Genomic DNA, 9956 nt, shown 5'->3' with positions numbered 1-9956 from the left:
TTTTTTTTTAATTATAGTGGAAAAAAATGTGACAATATCTGAAGGAGAGATTTGCTGGGGGTTATTAAACCCAGAGCTCTGTGAGCAGATTTCGGTTTGGGGAGGTTGTAAAACACTGACTGCTGAAAATTTTCCAGGAAAAAAAAAAAATTGTTCTGTGCCATATTTCTCAAGGATTCACAGCCCAAAATTGTCCTTTTCTTGGTGTTCAGTGAATCTGTGGTTTCTGCTGGGTGCCAGCTTGTAGGTAAGAAGGGGTGAGTGTGGAGAGGATAAACATCCTCAGAGCCTTGGATGGGTCACTCAGCACTAAAACCAATTATTTTCAGCTTCTGCCTTTGGTGGAAGGGGGGTGATTTCTACAGAAAGCCAAGTTCAAGGCAGTTCTAACAGACTTCAGCACATAAACCACAGTTCAAGTGGAAAAAAGGGGATAAACCCCCCCACTTTTAACTTATGGGCTGACGAGAGCTTAACAAAAGGAATCTCATTTGTTGGATGTTTTTTAAGTACCATTCAATCATTCCACTCACTGGAGAAACCTTAAATTGAATCTCAGCCCTAGAAAATGCATTACTTATTGCTGAATTGATGTCACTGCCAAAGAATTTTCTCTGGGCTTAAGCTGTCTGCAGCAACACGCCAGTGGCACGTTCAAGATGTTTCCCTATTTGTGGAGAGAAATTTCTTGTGTTGGTTCTTCACTCTTCCCCTTTCCCTCTGTTTTTATTTAAGTCCTTTTCAGGGGTGTGATGTGCCTTTGGAGCTGAGTGGGCTGAAGGAAGCAAGGGTTTGCTGGAGATGGGAATGTTCATGTGTCATGGAATTGTTTGAGTTGGAAGGGACCTTAAAGCCCATCCAGTTCCACCCCCTGCAGGGGGGCAGGGACACCTTCCACTAGCCCAGGTTGCTCCAAGCCCCGTCCAACCTGGCCTTGGACACTCATCCCACCTGGGTTTTGCCCAAAGCATCGAGGATTCAACTCCATATCTCCCTTCTAACCCACCTCCCATTGCTGGATTTAGTTTAGTCAAGTATTAAAATCACAAAGAAGGGGCAACATCTCCCAGGTGTTTGATCTGGAGCCTCTACACCCCAGGAGGTGTTTGTCTCTGGAGTTTCGAGGTGGGTGAATCAGTGACAAACATGTTATCTGTCAGGAGCCTCTCACTGTACCTGGCAGGGAGGTCACACCTTGTTTGCACTGCCAGGCTGCAGCTCCTGGGACACACCAGCACTTCCCAGGACACACTGCCAATAGCTGAAACTCTTCCAGAGGTGGCTGCTCCAGGTCCCTGCTCGGCACAACATCCTGCATCACATTATCACAGAATCCCAGAATGTGCTGAGTTGGAAGGGACCCACAAGGACCATCCAATCCAACCCTCAGCCCTGCACAGGCCCAGCCCCAGGGCTCACCCCCTGTGCCCCAGAGGATCATCCAAACCCTCCTGGAGCTCTGGCAGCCTTGGGGCTGTGCCCACTGCCCTGGGGAGCCTGGGCAGTGCCCAAACAGCCTCTGGGGGAAGAACCTTTGCCTGAGATCCAACCTGAGCCTGCCCTGACACAGCTCCAGCCATTCCCTGGGTGCTGTCCCTGGTCTCCCCAGAGCAGAGCTCAGTCCCTGCCCCTCCTCTGCCCCTGCCCAGGCAGTTGGAACTGCAGTGAGGTCTCCCCTCAGTCTCTTCTCCAGCTGAACACACCAAGTGCCCTCAGTGTCCTCACATGGCTTCAAATCAAGGCCCTTCCCCATCTGTAATATATTACAGTCCATTAGATGTCCCCGTGTGCTGTGGTAGGAACTGAGATGGCATCACACATGGGAACACATGGAGACAAAGCTGGACTAGAGTGCAGCAGGTGTCCAGATGGTTTCCTGCCTCCTTTCTAGTCCAGAAGGACAGAAACTCACTTAACACATGACATTAAAGCTTCACAAGGTTTGTGAGGAGGCAACATGTCTGCAACACATAAAACATGGAATCCCAGAATGGTTTGAGTTGGAAGGAACCTTAAAGCCCATCTCATTCCACCCCCTGCCATGGGCAGGGACATCTTCCACCAGCCCAGGTTGCTCCAAGCCCCGTCCAACCTGGCCTTGGACACTTCCAGGGATGGAGCAGCCACAGCTTCTCTGGGCAACCTGTGCAGGGCCTCACCCCCCTCACAGGGAAGAAGTTCCCCCCAATATCCAACCTAAACTTATGCTCTGTCAGTTTGAAACCCTCCCCCTTGTCTTGTCACTCCAGGTCCTTGTCAAAAGACTGGGCAGACTGAAATACTTCATTTTAAAGCACCTTCAGCTTTTCTTGGGATTCAATACAAACAAAGCATCATTATTTAACAAGCCCAAATCTTAATTTCTTTGTGTCCTACTGCAGATTTTTCCTGCTTTCGCATTCTGGTACCCAAACTACAATAGTGTCCCCAGCTTTTACCTTCCCTCTTCATTTTCTGCCAAAAGGCAACCAGAACTCCACTCAGTACTAGCTTTTCCTTAGTGCTTGAGACTCATTATCCACTTTTCCTCTTGACAGAACTTTCAAATCTGGGCTTTTCCACATTTCCACCCCACTTATTCCTTTCCATGGCTGTAATGGCTTTGCTTTTTCCCCCTTTTGCACTAGGTGAGCAAAGAACAGCTTTTTACCATTTAAATGCAAAACTGTTTCAATCTTTTGAGCATCAGCTTCATCCAAACACCAGTTTTGTAAATAAACAAACCCCCCAAAAAACAAACAAAAACCCCTGAATTCAGCAGGTGCTTATTTGGAACCAAAATTACCAGAGAGGCAAAATTGCCACAATCCCACAACTTGCCTCCTAGGAATGAGGGAAGTATGTGAACCCAGTGTGACCACCAGAACCTTTCTGACTATTAATTAACTTCAATGTAAGGAGAAAATGAGGTCAAGCAACATTTCTCCCAGGAGATCCCACAAAGGCACTGAATTGCCTTTACAGATACTTTTAACTGGAAAACACCTTCTTGCCCACCCCTGCTTGACCCTTAAAGCACCCATCAGATCCGTCTTGACTTGGATCATTTTCCCAATCCTCCAAGCCCCAAAGCCTCGTAGTTCATAGCCATTAAATGTGGTCAGCATGGAGAAGCTCTGAAGAGCAAATGTGCAAAGGCCACAAAGGAAACAACATCCCAGTGAAGTCAGTAGGATTTATGATCACACCAGTGTGTAAGCACCTGATGTCTGTCCCTGTATCTTAAGTATCACACTGAATACAGGAAATGTGCTGAACCATTTCTACAGTGCCCTGGGCTCTTTTTATGTGTTCACTGCCTGAAGCCAGATCAATAAAACTGCACAGTGAGGGGCTCTCAACCTACTTTGGGAACGCTGCTCGAAGCCAGGGCTTTGCAAATCCTTTCTTTCCCATCTCCAGGGAGGACAAATGCAGCTAGCCAGCATTTTTGCCAACCCTTTCACTCCCATCTTATTTCACAACCCCTCTGTCTCCCTCCAATCATCCTCCCTCCCTGCACGTACAGTTGCTGATGTCTTCCCAACCAGATGCACACCTGCAGGAAAAGCTGGCATCTTCTCTTTCCAAGCTGTCATAAAGTCAAATAGTTTATGAGTCTATTGATGACAGATAAATTAATTGCAGAAAATATGAATGACTTAATATTTTGTGTGCTAATATATTTTTTTCCCTTCTCTTAAATCCACGTCACGTATAAGATATATCTCAGGCTATTTGGGTTGTGTTCAGATTCCCATGTCTCACCAGCTACTTAAGGTGGCAGAAGATCCCCTGTGGCTTTTGAGCGCCTGGATTTGATGTTTTAAGTAACATGACTTTTTTGGAAAGGTGCTTAATGAACTTTACTCAGCCCAGACTAAGGGTGGAAGGAGTAGGGACTTTTAGGGAAGATTTTCACTGGGTATGAAAGCAAAACCAAATCCAACAGTTCCCATCAGATTCATCCCATCCTGCTTAACCTCAGGGTTTAGGCTCTCTTTGTTGCCATCAGATGGTGAGGAAGTAATTCAAACTGCCCTCATCAGCTTTGGCTGTTTAAAGCTTGTAAAGCTGAACCCTCCATGAAACATGGGAGAATCCACAGATTTTATGGCTCTTTGCCCTGTGACAATCTTCCACAAAGGATGACACAGGTGTGTACCTGCTCCATGATTGGATGTCTGGTTGAAGCCACGGATAGTCACTGGGATTTGTGAGGTTTTGGTTCATCCCCCACCATTGGGCAAGTGCTTGTGGACTCAGAGGAGCCCAAATCACACATGTGGATGACCTGGATACAGATGGGGCAAGCCCAGGTTGAATCTGGCCACAGATGCACTTATTGATGACTAACCCATTACTGCCCAGATAGAGATCTCCAGTCAATGTATTAAATCATTGCCTGATATTGATCCAACAAGCCTCAATTATCTACTTAGATTTAAAGGAATTTCAGTGTGTGGATTGAGGACAATCATCTGTGAGTTTTATGCAACAGAGTATTGATGAGCAGGCAGAAAACATGACATCTAAGGAATGAGTAAGATGGGATGGCTCAGTTGAGAGAAGGGGGTTGGGGAGGGAGGAATAATTAAAGCCATGCAAAAATATTTAAGTGAGGTAGTGAAATAACCTCTGTTGACTCTCAATAGGTTGAGTAAGGAATGAAGTGGAACTGGAACAAAGGGATTCTAAACATCTAAATTTAATGAAAAAACAGAAGAGATTCCTCACAGAAATATGGAATTCCAGTAATTGGTGGGTTTTAAGGACAGGATAGACAAAAGTGTCAAATGTGGATTAGACAAAGTTGTGTCTGCCTTTGCACCTGGAGGGGGTGGGAGGGGTAAGATGGTGGTTCAAGGTTGCTCCATCTCCGCTTCACTGACTTGGTGCAAAACATTTGGACATGGTCAGTATTGGGACTGAAGTGGATGTTTACAGTCAGACGTTCTTTACTGGTCTGCAGATCTTGCACTGCCAAAGTCAATGGCAGGGATAAGAACAGCCCTCCTTTTTTCTCTAATTAGTCATTAAAATAGGGTAACACTATAGGAGTGCTGTCTAGAAGAGCTGGGATTAACAGTGGTTATGTTGACTGCCCCCACATCTTTGCTAGACTTTAGAAGGTCTCAAACCGAATGACCTAAATAACAATGCTGTGTTTGGTCTGTGAATGCGATCCCTTCCTGGAGATGAATGAGGTCACCTTCCCATTTGCATGGCACCCATTCGGGACAGGATGTGTTGTGAGCAGCCAGAAGATGAGGTTGTTGCTCCCACACACCAAGACAAGGTTGTTGACTCTGCAATGCTACACAGAGTGGAGTCTGAGATCGTCGACAACTCTGCTATTGGGGGATTTCCCCCAAATTCTGCCACTGATTCCTGTGGCCCTCGTGAAAACACTTCCACCACTTTCCAGGCTGGAGGTGCATTATAAAGCCCAACACGACCAGCCCCTGGTCAGGGCAGCATTTTAACACTATTTGGGCTCAAAGTAATGCCATTACTCTATATTTGCAACAGATTTTTGCTCAGTGTAGTAACACATCACAGGTGAATTCCACACTTCAGTTGCAATGATTGTTAATCGGGTTTGTGCTTTTCCAGGGGAATAATTATTTAAACAAGAAGGAGCAGGTTCCTCCACATTTGATATTTAGTCTTTGGGATGTGAACAGAAAACAAGTCCCAAGTGGCAGAGACCATAGCACAAGCCAAGCAAGCATAGCAAGGTCTCTGTCCCGCTCCCAGGGAGGACAATTTGTTCTGGTAGAACCATACTGACCTTAGAGGTTTTGGTTTTTTGGCATATTCTGGGGTAGTCTGGAGGGAAATATGAGTTTCTGCCTCTTGAGCCATTCCACCTTAATGAAAAATAAATAAAGAACAGCTTGAAATCGTATGAGAATGAAGCCAATGGAAGAGAATCTGGAGAACTGTGCCGTAGAAGACACCCTTGCTATAAAAAGTGACTTTTGATAATTGCTGGAAAAGTGCCCGAGCGTATTTTGGGAGAGAAGGGAAAACAAATAAAAATTAATCTATGACCTAATGTTTCTGGAACCCATCCACCAACCTGGGTGCCCTGTGGCTGTTTAAATTTTTTATCTCCCTTTCCAGCAGGCGTTTCACAATGTGGATTGTTTTGTGGGTGCGAGGCAGAAGCAGCGAGGCTGCACCCTGTCAAGGGCCCTCTCTGGTCTCTGCCTGGGATGGCTCTTATTCAGGTGAAGAGCAGATAACACCTCTGCAGCCACTTCATCATCAGCTGTCACAACCTGAAGACCTCATTAGGATGGAGACATGAAGAAGAGCGATAATTAAATTGAGATGTAATTAGACAGATGCTCCATAGATTTACTGCTACTTCTCTGCTACTATTGTAAAACAGCAATAAAAGGAGAAAAATTCCAAAGGCAAAGTATGAGTAATGAGAGAATGCAGTTATTTATGCTTGCATATGTCATTTCTGCTATGGTTTAATATATAAATATATCCGGGATGATCCTATGAAGTCTGTGGCTGGTGAAGTTTCCTGGATGTGTTTTCCCATAGGGAATGATGCTGTGATCTCTTGGCTCTGCCTGGGAAGTGCTGCTGTCTCGGTGGGTTATGCCATGCAGGATCATGATCCCAGTCTCTTGAGGACACAAATCAAAGCAGGAGTAAGCAGTGAGATGTAAGTGGTAAGAGATGAAGGAATTAAACACTGGATCAAGAGTTCTCGTACCACAAGTTGTTTTTGCCAGTTTTCCAGACAAATCTTCTCTTCAAATGTGCTGTTATAAATTAATCCAAAGCTATTGGAATCCATATTTTTCCCTGCTGGACCTGGCTTAGCAAGAAGCTGGTCTTGATGACAATTACATTTGCTTTTGGCTGTAAAACCACTGTGACCATATTCATCACTTACTGCAAATTCATCTGTGATTTGGGGAACTCGATGCGCTCAGGAAAAAATAATCTGTGCCCTTTTGCATTAGAGACTTTGAGCCTATCTGACTTCTGCTGGCTAAGAAACATCTATAAACTGGTGGTCCAAGTAACTACACTGTTTATAACCTGCTGGTCCAAGCCCTGCTTCTCTATTTTCTGAGGACCCTGTTTGTAGGAGGGAGAGTGGCCCAGCCCAGGTGCCCCATAGCTGTGACAGCTCTTGCCCTCTTTGCTCTGGAAAAGGGCATCCACATCCCCAGAACTGCTGCTCCAGGATGAGAGCTGTGCTTGAATTCATCCTGTGTGAGAGATGCTCTCCCTCAGCTCTGCCCTTGTGAGACCCTCCCTGCAGAGCTGCCTCCAGCTCTGGGGCTCCAACAGCACAAGGACCTGGAGCTGCTGGAGCAAGTCCAGAGGAGGCCCAAGGGATGCTCCAAGGGCTGGAGCCCCTCTGCTCTGGAGCCAGGCTGGGAGAGCTGGGGGGGTTCACCTGGACAAGGGAAGGCTCCAGGAAGTCGTGAGAGCCCCTTGCAGGGCCTAAAGGGGCTCCAGGAGAGCTGGAGAGGGACTGGGGACAAGGGATGGTGGGACAGGGCAAGATGGGATATCGGGAAGGAATTTTTCCCTGGAAGGGTGGTGAGGCTGGTGAGGCTGTGGCTGCCCCATCCCTAGAAATGTCCAAGGCCAGGTTGGATGGGGCTTGGAGCAACCTGGCTAGTGGAAGGTGTCCCTGCCCATGGCAGGGAGTGGAATGGGATGATCTAAATGATTTTTCAGGTTCCTCCCAACCCAAACCATTCCGTGTTTCTGCCATCATATCTGTGCTCTGAACCAGCCTCAGCCCCTCCTGATTAAGCTTTACAGAGATGTCTGGAGGTGAAGCTCTGCTTTAGGGACACGAGGCTGGTGTGGGTTTGTTGTGTGGAGTGACACAAAGCATCTCCCATGCCCAGTGCCAGGGCTGTGCCCCTCTGTGATTCCCATGGGGCTGGGGGACACTGGGAGCATCCAGCTGAATTTGTGGCTCTTGGGGGTGCTGGGCTTCGGGTCCTGATCTCTAGACATCAGTGAGAGCTCGGTCTGGACAAGTGCAGAGACAGTTTGGGACATGAATCTTTACCTTGTAACCTGCCTGCCCTGCCGGTCTCACCCTTTCAGCTCAGACTTGAGCTGTGCCATGTGAGCCCACATTTTCCATTTGATTTTGCAGCCCGTGGGGCTGTTTGTACAAGATTGGCTGGTTGGGATGTGAGCAGATTACGAATCAAAGGGAAGGAATTTGCTCCAGAAAATGCAATGGCAGTGATGGCTCCCCTGAAACCTTCATCAGATGTAATTAAACAAAGCTTCATATTAGGAAAGTGCTTGTACTTGCTGGCTCCCTTAGGCTGAACTGGCTCTTGTTTCCCCATCAATTAACTCTTTCAGGCATGAACAACCATTGAATCCCCCATCAAAGCATAAGGCAGGGCAGCAAGCTCATCCCTCTGCTCTCCCACAGGAAATGGAGCAACAACACCACTCAATGCAAGACCAAAGGAGCCTGAAATAGCACCTTTCATCCCATTTTTCAGCTCTGCAACACTACTGAAGATGGAGCAGATGGAGATGGCTAAGACATAGAAGACTCCAGACCCCAAAAGCCTAACTCTCTGCACTTGCTGGAAAACAGCCAGGACATGAATTATTAGGTGCAAAAGTCACATTTTCCAGCTTCACAACAGTTAGTTTCTCTCTGCAGTTCCACGTTTTTCCCTGTTCAACGGGGGCAGTAGCTCATTGCTACAGCAATCCCTCCTCCTCCTCAGGACCTGCATCCATGCAGTGCTCCAGGGCAAGGCAGAAGCTTCAGGCAAAGCATTGCTGTAGGGAGGGGGGCAGGATGATTTAGGAATGCCGTGTGCTGTCCTGGTGAACAGGGTGCTGAGCATCTGCCCACGGCTCAGAGAGAAAATAAGCTGGGAGAAAACATAACATCTCAAAATCAGCCTGCAGCAAACACCTGAGGGCTGTCAGAGACAGCACTGAGAGGCTTTCAGGGCTTCCCATCTCCCTCACCAGTATGCAAAGTTTGGGGCAAAAAGGGTGAAAGTTGAAGGATACAGAAGATCAAAAAGGATGACAACGTTCACAAAAGGAGAGCAGGGACCAGAGGTGCTTTGGGGAGCAGGCTGGGACCAGAGCAGCCCTGGAGCATTGAGAAGAGTTAACAGGCAGTGAGAGCAAGTCCTTTTTCCTCCCAGAATACCTTTTCCTCTCACCATTTATCTGAAATGTGCCTATTGTTAAGTAAAGGTTCCCTCCCTGCCAGAGTTCCTTGCTGCCACTGATCTGGCAGCATCAGGGCGTGCAGGCGGTTGCTGGACCAGGACTGGGGACCAGGGCTAAGTGGGAGAATTAAACAGCAATGGGCTGCAAATGTGAAGCCCAAATAAGCCCCAGGTTCAAGCTGGGGCTTGTGAGGGGGATTAGGTTGTGTGACATGAACAGACTGACCCTGAAAACCCCTGGGAGGGGGGTCAGGTCCTGTGCTCCCAGCCGAGCCCCCACATCCCTCATTGTGTCCCCACTGAAGGGGGGCCAGGCTGTGGGTCAGGTCATGGGTGCATGACCAACCAGGAGAGCAGAAGCAAGTCCTTAATTCACTGCAGGCTTGTCTGGGGCCTGTGAGTTATTTCACCTCATCCCCCTCCACATTTCAGTTATTTTTGGTAAACTGGTGGTGCAAAAGCATTTTCAGCCTCAGAGCCATTGTGCCTTTCTGTGTGGTCTGGGGCAAACCATGTAACCTCTGTGTGACTCTGTTTACCACCGACACACCGAGCAGCACATCATTTACCTCATCAGGGCTTGGGAGCCTTAATTATTCCCAGACGGATGGATGCTGCATAAGCACAGTGTTAGGATGACTAAACCTTCCTGGAGGTGCCTCTAATATCTCTGATTAGTTTGTTTATCCCCAGATTCTGTACCATGGGCATGACAAAAATTACAAGGAGCGTGTTTAAGCAGGGGCATGAATGCTGTGCCAG

This window comes from Neopelma chrysocephalum, unplaced genomic scaffold, assembly GCF_003984885.1.
Source record: "Neopelma chrysocephalum unplaced genomic scaffold, ASM398488v2 Primary Assembly neopelma1_138, whole genome shotgun sequence".
Classification (NCBI taxonomy): domain Eukaryota; kingdom Metazoa; phylum Chordata; class Aves; order Passeriformes; family Pipridae; genus Neopelma; species Neopelma chrysocephalum.
Note: the sequence above shows the minus strand (reverse complement) of the source record.